Source organism: Ziziphus jujuba, chromosome 1 (assembly GCF_031755915.1).
Source record: "Ziziphus jujuba cultivar Dongzao chromosome 1, ASM3175591v1".
In the NCBI taxonomy this organism is placed as follows: domain Eukaryota; kingdom Viridiplantae; phylum Streptophyta; class Magnoliopsida; order Rosales; family Rhamnaceae; genus Ziziphus; species Ziziphus jujuba.
This window is the reverse complement of record NC_083379.1, coordinates 37,421,645-37,438,872: the sequence shown is the minus strand read 5'-3', so window position 1 is coordinate 37,438,872 and position 17,228 is coordinate 37,421,645. Positions and strand designations below refer to the sequence as shown.

At 30.3% G+C, this 17,228-nt stretch overlaps 1 pseudogene; it reads left to right on the top strand.

The window, feature by feature from the left end:
* The first annotated feature begins 6,184 nt into the window (after nucleotides 1–6,184).
* Nucleotides 6,185–9,001, top strand: LOC125418225 ((-)-germacrene D synthase-like; annotated as a pseudogene).
* Nucleotides 9,002–17,228: the final 8,227 nt, after the last annotated feature.

Sequence of the window (17,228 nt, the reverse complement as noted above, 5' to 3'; positions counted from 1 at the left end):
TGAGCAATGTGTCACATTTTCTTTTATTTAGCGACTCTTTTTTAAACAAATGCGTCGCCTAAAGCTATATTAGCTATTTCTTGTTGTATTATTACATCCAAGTCATTTGGTCTGTTGGTGTGATGATTCCTTGAGGGTGTAAGAGATTCTGGGTTCAATTCTTGGCATGGCCCTTTCTGATTTTACTTTTTTTTATGGGATTGCACACGTGTAAATAAAAAAATAAAAATAAAAAATAAGAAAAGGTGACTCATTTGTTGAACAATGCATCGCCTTTTCCTTTATTTGGTGACTTTTTTTTAAAACAATACGTCGCCTAAAACTATATTAGCTATTTCTTGATAAGAAAAGGTGACTCATTTGTTAAGCAATGCGTCTCATTTTCCTTTAATTGGCAACTCTTTTTTAAAACAATGCATCACCTAAAACTATATTAGCTATTTCTTGTTATATTATTATATTCAAGTGATTTGGTTTGGTGGTGTGGTGATTCTTTGAGAGTGTAAGAGGATCTAGGTTCAATTCTTGGCATGGTCTTTTCCTTTATTTGGCGACTCTTTTTGAAAACAATGCATCGCCTAAAACTATATTAGCTATTTCTTATTGTATTATTATATCAGAGTAATTTGGTCTGGTGGTGTGGTGATTCTTTGAGAGTGTAAGAGGTTATGGGTTCAATTCTTGGCATGACCCTTTGTGATTTTATTTTTTTTATGGGTTTGTACACGTGTAAATTAAAAAAAAATGGAAAATGTGAAGCATTTGTTGAGCAATGTGTCGCCTTTTCTTTTATTTAGCGACTCTTTTTTAAACAAATGCGTCATCTAAAGCTATATTGGCTAATTTTTATTGTATTATTATATCCAAGTCATTTGGTCTGTTGGTGTGGTGATTCCTTGAGGACGTAAGAAGTTCTGGGTTCAATTCTTGGCATGGCCCTTTTTGATTTTACTTTTTTTTATGGGTTTGCACACGTGTAAATAAAAAAAATGAAAAAAAAAAGGCAACGCATTTGTTGAACAATGCATCGCCTTTTCATTTATATGTAAGCAATATAACTGATGTGGTTTTTTGTTTTTTCAACTAAGTGATATTGCTTAAATATTTTCACTGGTTATTTGAAGTTGAAAAACAATCACATTGATTGAAAGAAAAAAAAAAAAAAAAGGGAACAGGTGACTCGTAATGAAGTAGTTGCATCGCCTGTTACCTTTATCTTAAAAGAAAAAAAAAAAACCACCTCAGTTATATTGTTTAAATATTTTCACTGTTTATTTGAAGTTGAAAGAAAATCAGGTTGATTAAAAAAAAAAAGAAAAAGGGAACAGGCTATGCAGAATGAAGCAATTGCATCGCTTGTTCCCTTTATCTTAAAAGAAAAAAAAAACCACCTCAGTTATATTGCTTAAATATTTTCATTGATTATTTGAAGTTGAAAGAAAATCAGATTGATTAAAAAAGAAAAAACCAAAAAAAAAGGAACAAGCAACACAGAATGAAGCATTTGCGTCACCTGTTCCCTTTATCTTAAAAAAAAAAAAAAAAACACCTTAGTTATATTGCTTAAATATTTTCACTGGTTATTTGAAATTGAAAGAAAATCACATTGATTATAAAAAAAAAAAAAAAAGAGAACAGGTGACATGGAATGAAGCCGTTGCATCTCCTGCTCCCTTTATCTTAAAAAAAATAATAATAATACAAGAGTTGCAAGTTTAATTAATAGAAAATAAAGTGTACATGAAAAATTAAATAATTGAACAACAATCTCAATTATATTGCTTAAATATTTTCACTGGTTATTTGAAGTTGAAAAAAAATCCCATTGTTAAAAAAAAAGAAAAAAAAAAGGATACTCTGTTCAGCCGCATATTCAGCGGCGCTGAAGGGAAGTATCGCGTATTGTTTTTTTTAGCGACCGTTTGACTTCGACAGTTTTTGAATGCGTCATATATTTATGGAATTTTAACTGACGCTTTAGCCTCAACGTTGTGGTTTTGTTTTTTCAGATGCTTTTGTTTCGTAGCATCGCTAAGTTAGTATCACTAGATCTCAATTTTCGCATAGTGAAGTGAAATTAGCTTTGGTCGGTTGAGAAGATACACGTTGAGTTAAATTAATATTCTAATTGGGTTAGTAAGCGATATTAGTTTCATGGGTTAGTAAGTGATATTAATATTCTACTTGGTCTAGTAAAGTGCATTGAATTTTAAAGATGTCTAGGCTATTCTTCTTTTAAGAAACCGACAAAAAATGCTCGTCAATGACCGTAGTTTGTACTTAAATTTTTTTGATAGGAAGTAACAAGTGATTGGGTCAATTAATTCAAATTGCATCTTGTATAAAAATGCATAAGTTGCCATACTCTATTTCTTCAATTCGAAGCACTTCTCCTCTTGACTTCTTGGGTCTAATCCTATCTCATGAAGCCTTAAAAAGCAATGGTCTATTACTAAATCTTCAACAGAAACTGAATATCGTTCTATAGCCACCATTGCTGCAAAGTTCTTTGAATACGTTTGCTTCTTTTTTAGCTTGGTATTGCTTGTACTCGGCCTTCTATTACATATTGTGATAATCTTGGTGCCACCTATTTAAGTTCCAATATAGTTTTCCATTCTCAAAAGAAGCATATTTCTATTGATTTTCATTTTGTTTGAGATAAGCTTCTAAGTGGTTTTCTTCAAGTATGTCATGTTACTTCTGCTAATCAGCTTGTAGATCTTCTCACCAAACCTTTGTCTTGAACTTCGTTTGAATAATTACAGTTCAAGATTCATCTTGCAGAAGCATACTAGGAAATAGATATTGATACAGATTGTTAGAATATATATATATATATTGTACACTTATGAATTTGACTGTTGGCTTGATTTATTGCCTTAAGTAGATTCCATACAATTGTAAATGTACTCCTCAACATCAATAATATACATAACTTATTTTATTCTCATACTCTCATATGTAATTCTATTTGATATAACTGAATTAATGGTTCAAATTACTTTTAGTTTATATATTTTCAGCACTAGACTATAAAGTAGGTAATGGAAAATTAAAATAAGTAAATATTAATAAAAGAGTTTGTTATGAAATAATTACTATGTGAATCAAAATTTTAATTTTGAAGATGAATTTTGTGGGTATGTACGATGTGTTAACTGAGTTCTATCACTATGTTTTAATTATTTCCTTTTTCAATATATCTACAGTAAAACTCTTTTATGATTATACCCTTAATGATATTTTAATAAATGTTATTTAATAAATAAATTTAATAAACATTTTGATACTTATAACATTAATAACTGTTGTACCTTATTTTGGAGTAACTTCAATAGAGCCATAAAAAAATCTGGTACCAACTTGGATCAATTATAAACAAGAACAAACTATATGTTGTAATAAATTATGATTTTTTTAATCCTATGTAAAGGAATATTGCCTCGACATAATAATAATTAGCTATATATTGTGAAAATGTATGGTCTCTTATATTTAAGATTCAACATAACATAAAATATTTATGTAAAGTTATTTGGGATAATAATTTATTTTTTAGAATTATTACAATATCAATAGATTTTAGAGGATATAATAACTTATCAACATGAACATCTTCTAGTTAAAGCCAACATATTTTAACCATAACTCCATTAAATTATAATATTTTTATAATTATAAAATAAGAATAAATTCTATATTGTAATAAGTTATAATATTTTTAGTCCTGTATAAAGGAATCTTGTCTCGACATAATAATATTTAGCTATATATTATAAAAATATATGGTATCTTATATCCAAAATTCAACATAACATAAAATATTTATATAAAATTATTTGAGATAATAATTTATTTTTTAAAGTTGTTACAATATCAATAAATATGCTGATATATAATATATGAACAACATGGATACTTTTTGTTAAAGCTAATATATTTTTAACTATAATTTCATTAAATTATAATATTTTTATAATTATTAAATTAGTTTGGCTCCAGAGAAAAGTTTTATTATATATATTCCCAAATTCTACTAGTCGAAATGAAATTTCATTCCGTCGCCAATATTCCATAATATGTTGCATAAAAAAATATATTTCTCCATCAAAATATCTTATGGTAGGGGCGGATTGTATCTATAGCTATATATAAAAGCCAGAATGCCAAATACTGTTCCAATTTTCGGGCCCCTTTGAAAATATAAATATGCCCTTTTTCTTCTTCTCAAATTATGTTATTTTAACATTTGAATAAATGGTCAAATTGGACATTACAATGAACAGGAACTTAGCTTGATTAATACCGAACAAACAAGAAAAACCCAGAACACGTTTACCAAAAAACAAAAAAAAAAAAAGAAAAACCTCAACACAAATAGTCTAACACTTTGAGAATCGCTGACCTCTTGAAGGGTAGGGCAAAATGAGTCGGATCTGCGAGACTGCAATTCCAATCCTGTTTTCTCTCTTTATAACAAAAAGGGTACAAAGAAATGGAGGTGGAGAATATTTAGAGTTGAGGGATTCAAAGGGAAAGGAAAGCTACAGTGAAAATGTAATGTCCAATATCAATAATAGAGCAAAGCAATGAAAAACCCACCTGAAGAAGACAAAGGCAGAGACTCACTTAATGAAGTTTGAAGCTCAATCCTTCTCTCTCTCTCTCTCTCTCTCTCTCTCTCCCCCTCGCTTTCTTTCACTGCGAGAGTTTTTTTTTTTCCCCTTTCTAAGAGGTTCCTAAATTTTCTCTATGCGAGAGAGAGAGAGAGAGAGAGATTAAGATGGTCAAAAATCCACAAAATTTATCACTTATAGACGACTATCGGAGGAGTTGTGTGGCGCGTGGTGTTTAAGCATTTGATCACAGACTTCTTTGTCAAATTTTCTTTAAAAAAAATTATATATATATATATATATATATTAATTAAAAAGTACAAATGTAGTTGCTTAACTCTACATCAATAGTCTCATTCTAAAAGTCGAGATGTCATGTCAAAGGAGAGAAAAAAAAAAAAAACCAATTTTTGGGTCCCTTCATTTTTTTAATTTTTTAAAAAGGTCTTCTTTTTGTAACACTGAATATTGGCCTAAAAATATTTATTAGAGCAATGGGCTCGTTATCGTAATCAGATCCAAATTTTTCCCCTTGTTGCCGGCCGTGTCTCTTGTGTTTTTTTTTTTTTTTGAAAATTATAAATTATCTTTAGATCCCTGTTGTCGTATGATTTGAATCCATGCATTCATAGTATAAATAGAGATGTTAAACCCTGAGCTATCCTCTTCCTCGACCATGTCTCTTGTTTGCTCTCTCTTTTTTTTTTTTTTTTTTTTATGCACATTAATTTTAATTATCTATACTATTTTTTTTTTATAAATTATTTTTGAAGTTAATAATATCATTTGTAATATCTTAGATATATATTACAATTTAATCCAATAAAATTTTAATTTTATATATAATAAAAAATTAATAAAATATATTTAATACTATTAAATGATGTCCACATGCAACTTATGTAGCTATACCTCGTATTCATATATAAATAAAAAGTACCGGAACGAACTTTTCCTTTCCTCTTTAAAAAAAGCCCCAAAAAAAACAAAAGTTCGCCCAGTAACATATATGGGCCCTACTTATGAAACGAATGGCAGTGAAAATAATGCAATTCGAATTGGCACGTGTTTTCATTTTTGATATTTTGTTTCTTTCGTATTTATTTTTACGTGTGGAGATAGATGCTACGCAACTATCTAGCCACTCTCAGTACGTTGTTTTTTATTTTTATTTTATTTTACTATTATTATTATTATTTTTTTGCATAGAAAGGGAGCATACCAGTCTCAGTACTACCCAAAGAAATTAATGGCAGCTCAAGTTCCAATTCCTACCACTTTCATATTATCAGCCTTTGGTACTATATATGGGCACCACTTATGAAATTAATGGCAGTTAAATAATGCAAATCGAATTGGCACGTGCTTTTTATTTTTGATATTTTTCTTTCTTTCCTTTCAATCGATCGTGGTTTACCTGTGGAAATAGATGCTGAGCAAATAGCTAGCCACTCTCAGTACTCGGATTTTTTTTCTATAAATGGAGAGCATTACCAGTCTCTTCCACTCATACTACCATAGCTACAAGCTTAATATACTTACCCAAAAAAACAAAAAAAAAAAAAAAAAAAAAATTCTACATATCCAATTCCTATTACTTTCATATTACCGAAATAATGGTAGTTCAAGTTCCATCAACCATTCCAATTCCAAATGCTGCTGCCAATGTATCCGATGTGAATCGCCGTTCTGCCAATTTTCATCCAAGCATTTGGGGTGACCATTTCCTGTCATATGCTACTTCTGACTCTATGGTATAATAATAATAATAATAATAATAAAAATAAAAAATTGTTACTTATTAATTAATGTTATTTCTTGTGCTTCTGTTTTCTTTAATACAAAAATAATGTCGAGCTTTTTTTTTTTGGGGCTTTCTGTAGGAAATAGAAAGGTTCGGAAGTTGAAGGAACAAGTGAAGAAGATGGTAGTGGCTCCTGTCAATAATCCTTTGGAAAAGCTCGAATTGATTAATGCTATTCAGCGCTTAGGCGTGGCTTACCATTTTGAAAGCGAAATTGAAGAAATTTTGAAGCAAATCAACACTCTTAGTTGCAACTATGGTGACCATGAAAATGAAAAATGATTTTGACCTTTACACTGTTGCTCTCTGCTTTCGGTTGCTTAGACAACAAGGTTATAATAGTCCCTGTGGTAAGCACTTGCATCAAGCACTTTGAAGCACTTATATCACATATCTATATATAATTGTTATAAAAATTAATAAAGAACTAATTTACAAAGTTTGGGTGGTGAATTAAGCAGATATATTCAGCAAGTTCAAGGATGTGGAAGGGAAATTTAAGGAATCGCTTGTTGATGATGTTCGAGGAATGCTAAGTTTATACGAAGCTACACACCTTAGGGTTCATGGAGAAAATATACTAGACGAAGCTCTTGCCTTTACTACCACCCATCTTGAGCGTGTAGCATCCAATTTGAGCCACCCTCTGTCACATGAAGTTGCTCGTGCCTTGAATCGGCCTATCCGAAGAGGCTTACCTAGGCGAGAGGCAAGGTATTACATGTCCATCTATCCCCAAGACCCTTCACACAATGAGGTTCTTCTAACTTTCGCAAAGTTAGATTTCAACTTTCTTCAGCAAGTGCACAAGAAGGAACTAAGAGATATTGCAAGGTATTACCAGATTTGACAAAGTTGTAAGTCTATATATATATATATATGTATAAAACTTGGTACGGTAGGTGAGGTCGCCCAGTTTTTGGTAGGCGTTTACATTCTAATACTAGATAAAAGATCGTTCTGTTTCAAATAATATAACTAGACACCCACAAAAAACTAGATTATTTTAACTAGCATAGAAAAATTATATATACATAAATATAACAAGAAACTTGAAAATGATATATATATATATATATATATTTTGATTGGGATTTAGGTGGTGGAAGGAGTTGGAATTTGCAAAAAAGCTACCTTTTGCAAGAGATAGAGTAATTGAGTGTTACTTTTGGATTCTGGGTGCTTATTTTGAGCCTCAATATTACCTTGCAAGGAGGACGCTGACCAAAGTCATTGCAATCACCTCCGTTATTGACGATATCTATGATGTGTACGGCACACTTGAAGAACTAGAGGTCTTTACTGAAGCTGCGGAAAGGTTCGAATTCTCATTTTCTATGAACATAACTAATTAATGTACTTGGTATATATTTGGTAAAACATGTTATTTAATATAAAGTGCATTACTTTATTTTCAGATGGGACATTTGTATGATTGGTCAACTTCCAGACTACATGTAGATTTGTTGCAGAGCACTCTTGGACGTTTATAGTGAAATTGCAAAGGAAATGACCAAACTAGGAAAATCATATCGCGTTGACTATGCTAAACATGCAGTAAGAACCTCCTGAAAAAACATGCATCTTGTTCTCTTCCCCTAAACCCAAGGGGAGAAAGAAGCATTTTCGTGAAAAAGGAGAGAAATAAGGCAAAATTATTATATTGATTTCGTTACATCAATATATAAACTATAGTTGGTCCACATTTTACAAACTTGACATTTTAATTATTTAGAAAAGATAATGCTTGTCCCAAAAAAAATAAGAAACCATAGTAATAATTAAAACACCAAACGACCATATAAAAACAAATAATTATAAATAAAACCAGTTATAAATATGGCGAGTCTTAATGTTATAAAATAATTTTGGTTGGTGGTTTTATTTTTATTTTTTCTTTCAGATGAAATATCAAGTGAGAGCTTACTTCGAAGAGGCCAAATGGTTTCACAAGAAACACATACCGACAATGGAGGAACATATGCCTGTGGCTCTTATTACCTCGGCGTACGGAATGCTGGCGACCACTTCCTTTGTTGGCATGGGAGATGAAGTTACCAAACACTCCTTGGATTGGTTATTCAGTAAGCCTAAGATAGAAAGGGCATCATCGGTAGTTTGCAGACTCATGGACGATGTGTTATCCCACAAGGTGAAACATAGTACCTATCAAATATTTGTCCTTTTTTGTAGCATTATTTATTCATTCACAAATGAAGCTAGGCTAGCTAGGCTTATAATTGATTTTTTTTTTTTCTTTTGTATACAATATATAAATTTACAGTTTGAGCAAAAGAGAGGACATGTTGCGTCAGCCGTGGAATGTTACATGAAACAGTTTGGAGCCACAGAAGAGGAAGCTATAAATGAATTTCGCAAACAGGTTAACGATGCATGGAAAGAGATAAACGAAGAGTGCCTCTATCCAACTTCAGTTCCTATGCCACTCCTCGTGTGAATTCTCAATCTTGCACGTGTCATCGATGTTGTATACAAGGATGAAGATGGCTATACTTATGCTAGCATTGTGCTAAAGGAATTAGTTGCTTCTCTGCTTATCAATCCTGTATCTCTGTAATATAATAATTATAAACTATGTAAGATTAGTTTATGTGAGTTCTATTCTATATTACTAGGAAAGTGGGTAGTTAATCCTTAATTAGTAGTTGAAAATGTTGAGAGGATAAATCTATCTTAATCCTTAATTAGTAGTTGAAAATGTTGAGAGGATAAATCTATCTTAATGTAAGCCATATAAAATGAATGCCAATAAAATTCGTTGGTTGTAAATCTTCTTAGTATATACATGTAAGCCATATAAAATGAATGCCAATAAAATTCGTTGGTTGTAAATCTTCATAGTATATATTCTCAGTACTAGTACCATATATAGTCCCATCAATTATTTGTAGATTATCAACAAAAAAATAAAAAATAAATAAAAAGCATTTGTGGACCCTAAGCGGTTAAGGTCAAGTGGTTGTATATGGAACAGTGAGGCTAGTAAACGGGTTGTCCTTGTCCAATGGTCGTCTATTTTGGGTCGTGATTTTTATCTTCTGTTCGTCTATATTTATAACGTCCCCATCAAACGTAAAGAATCTGGATCCTTTACTAAGAAGTATATTATATTTAGAAAGTATAGTATATCACGCTGACATCACTCCTAATTATAATGTAATTTTATGTTAAATAAATTCAACAATATTTTATATTTTATATTTTAAGATCTATGCAGGTCATCACAAATTTGTGTTCAACAACCTTTGTAAGATCTTTTGGGTTTTCGGATTTTGGTCTTTTTCCTTTCTTTTTTTTTTATTTGTGTGTAAATATTATTTTTAACTTTTGTCTAAGAAATTTATTTGTATATAAGCCAAAAATTCCAATTTTATCATAATTTTCATTTTTTAGTCTAACTTGAGGTCCAAAAATATGTAATTATGATTGTGTGGACAAAGAAGGTGAGAAGTTTAAAGAAGGGCATATCACAATTGGTCCCGAGAAAATACTTGGAATTTAAAATTTTCGAATGGTTTCACCAAAAGTAAACAAGTTTGATCAAGTTGGACTTTTTAAATAGGATCAAAATTTGACTTTTCCTTGGAGATAGATTTTGCTTTTAACTCTTGTGTATTTGCATAGTGCTTGTTGATACGAGTTTGCAGACTATTGATCGCTTTTTTTAGTCTCAGCTGACTATTTACGAACATCATGTCCATGAATTTTCATTATTCCTATTTTATTTTGTTATAGAAGTATTGTTTTTTTTTTTCTTGACTCTTATTATCGTCAATATTCTTTATTTTTTTCACCTATTCTAAGGTATACAATATATTAAACATTTTTTATATTTTATATTTAGTCATTTGTACTCTTTAAATTGCTTTGATAGATTAACTTAATATATATGTCTCTTATATTATCTTTGATTGATGATTTTGTGATAATTCCATAAAAAATATTTATGTTATTTTATCAAGACTATTGGATTACATCCAATTGAAGGAGGTTTTAATGGATTTTTAATAGGATATTCGATAAGGCTTCCCTATATGGGACCATTTTTACCAGGAAGCGCTCTTGTTAGGGCATTACTTTCTTAAATGACATCTAAAAGTGTGAAAACCAAAGATTTAAACTCAATCCCAAATTATGTAAGGCAATCTAAGGGTGTACTAAATTTTTTGAATCCACAAAGACAAAAAATTCCTTTCCCACACACACACACACATATATATATATATATATATATATATTATGACTGATGGAATAGGTTTATTAAGAAAATAAGAGAAAATGAGGATTTATGGGTAAATTAGAAAGGAGATATGATCTTTGATCTATAATCATTTGCAATGTCACACAATTAGAAAAATAAATCATGTAGACCCTATATAAAAAGTATCAGGTGTCCACGAGTGCAACATCACAACATGTCATGTCAAAACTCGTCCAAAATTTCTTAACGGAATCCTAGACAAGCCCTGATCCCAGGGAGACACCACCGAACCTTCCAGTGAAAAATCCGGCAACATCTTCCCTAAGGGTCGGACTTATCATAAAATTCCCTGCACAGAAAACACACTTCTATATGCACCACCTTATCCCTCCTACATTACTATAAGTTGTTTCCATAAGTTTGCAACCCTTTAAATTTATAGAGAATCAGTGCAATATTATATAAATGTCCAATGTAGTATACAGAGTCTTATAAAATTTCTAAGCATAAGAATTAATACAACATGAAGTAGAAAGAAATATTATGTAACACCCCGTCCCGATGTAAACTGGAATTTTCTCAAATTGACCATCGTTGACCAATAATGGTCAAATGTTGACTTTTTGACTCGGATAGAATTCTAGGTTGATAGAGGTACCTTTGTGAATTACGTGATGACATGAGTTCGTAGACTAGTAGTACGTCGAAAACGGAGCTGCGGTTTGAAAGTTATGAGCAAAACAAATTGAGATTCGAACTATTCGAGAGTGTCGAAGTCGAATTTTTATTCTTGTAGAATTGAGCTTTGACTCATATATGGTTGTGAAGTACTCGTCGATACAAATTCATAGATTAGTGGCACGCCTAATTTAGACATTTCGTTGAAAAATTATGGAGCTGCAAAGTTTTCCAAATACTGTATTATTTTAATATTAGTTTTAAACATATAAACAATATTTACCATGTGTCACCAAATGGATGCGCCACGTGTAACATTATAAAAGTGCCATGTGTCAGCCATAGCAAAATATTATATTATTTTGTTATTATTATATTATTATTTTAATATCATTTTATTTATTTATTTTCTTTTCTTTTTCGTTTTTTCTCCTTCTCCTTCTTCTTCCTTGAGCCCGACAGAGAGAGTGAAAAACAGAGACACACAAACCCCTCTGTTTCTCTCTCCTTTGGCCAGTCGTTTGGCCGTGTTTAAGTGGCCAAACAGTGACATACGCCAGTGGGCTTGAGAACTCACAGCCAGATGACACCGGTGATCCAGTCTCCGAACGGTTGGTTGGCAGACGCGCCGAGATGGGCACCAAAGCCGCGGCCGGCGTGATGCTGGTTCGCCGGTTTTCCCGCGGCCACTGGTCGTGTGGTTAGTCCTCTGCCTAGATTTCGAACCTCTAATTCCAAAAATGACCTCCATTTGCTCAAATTCTAAGCCATTTGTGAGATATGTGGAGGGGGAGCTCGGCCGAAACTTTCCGGTCAAATTCTGGCCACCACGGGCGAGTTTGCAGTCAATGGAGGTTAAAAATGTGTTCCTTGTCTCATTAGCTTTCTATAAGTACCTCATTTACGAATTTTGGTTACTGTTGTATTAGCTACTCCGGGTAACCGTGTATAATTTATTCAATTAAAATATTCATTTAATTTGTTTTGTGTAATATTGATATTTTAGTAGCATGTGTAAATTGTGGAATCGATCTCGTGGAGGATTTTGATTTAATTGCGTGCTCGAGGTGAGTGACTCAGCTTCAAATTTATTTTCGGACATTAAATTATGTATATTTTGTATTAATTGATTAATTTAAAAATATGTTGTATGTGTTGGATATTCATGTTTGATAATAAAAATGGTTATATAAATTATATTGCCCATTTGTGATAATATTTATATGTGAGGCGCTACCAAATTATATTTTGGGGTTGTGAAAGTGTGTATATATATATGCGGTGTTAATTGATTCCTGAAAAAATGTGTTATTTACGTTTAATATTTAAGGAAATTATTAATTAAATTTTGATGATGATTTATGTGGACTTGTGCATCAAAATTTATATTCTGGGTTTTCAAAGAAATTATATTCAAAGTTATTATTGATATTAATTGCGTATTTATATGAATTTATGCATATGTGGATTTTTATGCAATTTCAATTGTATTGAATTTGGAGGATTTGAAGAAAATATTATTTTAAAATTATTACACATTAAAATAATGGTGGAAAAATTATTTTATGGTATTGGAAAGTTTTGGATATATATATATACCGTTGGATTTATGATTATGGACTAATTTTATGCCACTGTGATTTTGGTATATTTGCATTAATGAAATTATAATGGATTTTAACGTGAATTTATGGACATGGAGAGAGATATTAAATCCAATGGTAATGATAAGATTTTGGTATTTAAAAATGGTATATATATATATATATATATATATTTATATGGTTTTTAAGATGCACTACGTAGTATCGGTGTTTTGTAGTTGTGGATGTGATTAGCGCGCGCGCGGAGTGTGATGAGTGTGCAGGTTTATGCTCTTTCGTGGTTGCCATCGGACCGAGGGCAGGTAAGTTGATATTGGCCATAGCCACCCCTCTCCATGGCCGGGATTAAGGTTTATAGCATCGGCGCTATTGGGACGCTAGGGTGACCAGATGTAGGTTTTTCTTTATAACCTTCTCGTCAGGCGATGCTTTAAGACGCTGGGCACCGTCGGACATTACTGGTATATATTGTATGCGTCAAGTTTTTTTCCCGATTCGATTTTCAAAAATTAAATTTTTTTTTTAAAATTGTATTTGAAATTAAAAGTATTTAAATGGAAATTTTATTATTTATTTAAATTGTGTCCAAAAATATATTTTATCATGTTTCCAAGGCCTAGATAAATTTAAAATTTATCAGAAAGACTTTCTATGGCATCTTGTATTATTTTATTAAATTATTGAGCATAATCTTTTTATAATTTATTTATTGGAATCAATTTGGCCTTACATTAAATTTTATTATTATTAAATTGATTTATTGCATATTAAATTGCATTTTGTTTATTATTAATTCTTTGATTATTTCATGGATTGATTAATAAATTTTATAATTAAATATTGAGTTTAAGTTGTTTGGTTAATTCGACTTGTGCTAATTTCTTCTAGTATTAATTCTACCATTTACTTGCGATCTTATTTTATTTCATGATATTTTGTTATAGCTTCAATTATTTGTAATTAAATTACCTGCATGGTTGCATGGTTATATTGTAAGCTTGAACTTATTCGTATTTTATTTATTATTTACTTCATTGATTTTGGGGTATAATAATATGGGATTTTGTTAAAATGTTTTAAAAAAGGAACTTTTCCAATTGAGTGGAATGGTGAGAATTTTGAGAGCAAAATGTAAATTTTACTTATTTACCATTATATAATTATATATTTATTTATTATTAATTAATCAAATTTTTTTTATATATTATTATTACTATTATTATTATTATTACTGTATAGTAGTGTATAGTAGACTAGATCACTCACTAAGATGATTAGCATATCATATTTTCAAATTCGTTCCCCTAAATCCAAGTTAGTAAATGTTGATCGTTCAAAGCTAGCTCGACGTGTTGGTTGGTTGTTGAATTCCAAGAAGCTTTTCTTTCTTTTCCTTCCATCTTATAATATTTCTTTCTATTTCATGTTGTATTAATTCTTATACTTTGAATCCTATAAAAATGCTTTGTATACTATTGGATGTATTTATATAATATTGCACTGGTTCCCTGTAAATTTTGAGGTGCTGTAAGTTTGTGGAATAATTTTAGTAAGGTGGGAGGAATAAGGAGATATTATTAGAAGTGTGTTTTCTGTGCAGGAAATTTTGTGGTAAGTCCTACTTTTGGGAGAGATGTTGTTGGATTTTCCTTAGAAAGTTCGGTGGTATTTCCTTGGGATTAGAGCTTGTCTAGTGTTCCTAAAAGAGATCTTGGACAGGTGCTAACATATTACAAGATAGAAATAAAGGAAAGAAATAAGACTTCTAGCCACGAATAAAGACGTCGAGCTCGCCCAAGTCGATCACATCTACTAACCTGGATCTAGGGGAATGAATTTAAAAACGTGAGATGTTAATCATCTTCGTGAGTGACCAAATATATTATATAATAATAATAATAATAATAATAATAATAATAATGATATAATGATAAAATAAATTTGATCAATTAATAATAAATAGACAAATAAATAATAATTAGCTGGAAAATAATGTCTTCACTCAAACCCTCACCATTACACTCAATTGGAAAGTTTCCATTTTTAAAACATTCTCATAAAACCCAATAATTGTATGCCCCAATAATCAAGAAATGATTACTTAATTAAATTGCAAGCAAAATATAATAATTTAAGGATCTAAATTTATAATGAAAAATAAAAGATAATTTTAATAACAATTATTAAAATTGTAACACAATGTCATAAATAGAATAAAACAAAATCACAATGAAATTTATATTAGAAATAATTTAAGGAAATATTAAATAAATAAAATGCAATAAATTAAAATGCACATCAATTGCAAATAACAATTTAGAACTCAAGTTTACATTGAAAACACTTGAAAAATTATTAAATCTAGAATAGGATATCATAAGATGCAATAAAATAAACTCATAAATAAACTTGTATTAAAGAAATTTGACATAAAAACAAAAATAAACTCAATATATAAATTATAAAATTTATTAATTAAATTAATGAAATAACCAAAGAAAATTTTATTTAGTTTCAAAACTCGATTAGAAATAGATAATGAATTTTATAATTCATGTCAAAACTTTAAATTAAAATAAATAATGAAAACATGAATAAAATACATTTAAACAATCCATCTAAAATAAGTAGAATAAATCATTTAATTAATAAAAAAATACTTAAATCAATTTAAATATCTATTTGAAATAAATGATAAAAACACCATTAAATACATTTTAATGTAAATGCTTTCTAAAACATTTTTATTTTGGAAATTCATGTAGAAAATATCCTGACGTACTATACTATATACCAGTGATGCCCGATGGTATCCAGCATCCCAAAGCATCATCTGACGGGGAGGTTATAGAGAGAAATCTGCATCTAGGCCGCCCTGGCATCCCAGCAGCGTCGATGCTATAAACCTCAATCCCGGCCATGGAGGGGGTGGCTATGGCCAATCTCAAACTTGCCTATCCTCGGTCCGATGGCAACCACGGAAGAGTATAAATCTGCGCGCTTGTCACACTCCACCCATGTGCTAATCACATCTACAACTACAGAACATCGGTACTGTATGAGTGCGTCTAAAACCAATAAAATCATATGTTTTTCAAATCTCAAAATCTCATAATTGCCACTGGATTAAGTACCTCTTTTCAAATTCATATAATCCACATTTCTTTAAACCATCATCGTAAATCCATCATGTTAAATTCCATTCTAATAATCTCATTCATGCAAATATATCAAATTCCCAGTGGTATAAAATCAATCCATTATATTTAAATACATAAAATATTTTTGAAGCATAATGCTTTAAAACAATATTTTTCTCAAATTCCTAAAATCAACATATCTTTAAAACCATGTAAAATTTATACATAATTAACTTACACAATTCCTCAATACCATAAAATAAATTCCACAATTATTTCAATGCATAATAAATTTAAATAATTATTTTCTTTCAAATCCGAAAAATCAATCCATACCAAAAATCATATTCAAACCTCATGAAATTCATATATTCTTAAAATTATATAAATACATATATCATGTATCATAATTTCAACATTTACTCAACAATAATTTAATAAAAATTAAATTTGAAATTTCTCAAAAATCAAAATATAATCCATATGCACATAAATTATAATTTTTCACATATTCAATCAATGCCAAATATATTAACACCAAATATCAATGACAGCCATACATATATTGGAATTCACCATAAAAGGACAATATATATTCAAATGGAAATTCTTTTAAATATTAAACACAATTTATTTTCCATAATTTCAACAATATAAATATAAATATATATATATATATATATATATATATAATTTTCTTTAACCCTAAAATAGATTTTGAAGGTGAGTCACTCACCTCGAGCACACAATTCAATAAAGATCCTTCACAGGATCGATTCCACAATTCCCACGTGCTCCTAAAATATCAACAATACACAAAATCGATTAAATTAATATTTTAATCGGATAAATTACACACGGTTGCCAGGAGGATTTAACACAAACATTAACCAAAATTTGCAAATGATTTACTGAATCGAAGCTTACGATGCAAGGATCATGGATTGAGTCTTACCTCCCGAAGATCGAACCCGTGGTGGCCGGAATCTCGTCGGAAAGGTTTCAGATTTAATGTCCTCGCATCTCACAAACCATTAAGAACTGGGGGAAAAAGATCTCGGATTTGGATTCAGGGAGGTCAAATTAGTGGGAAAGGGTAGGTGAGATCACCGGGAACTCACCGGAATAGGATTTCATAGTGAGCTGCCTTGCCCACCAGAG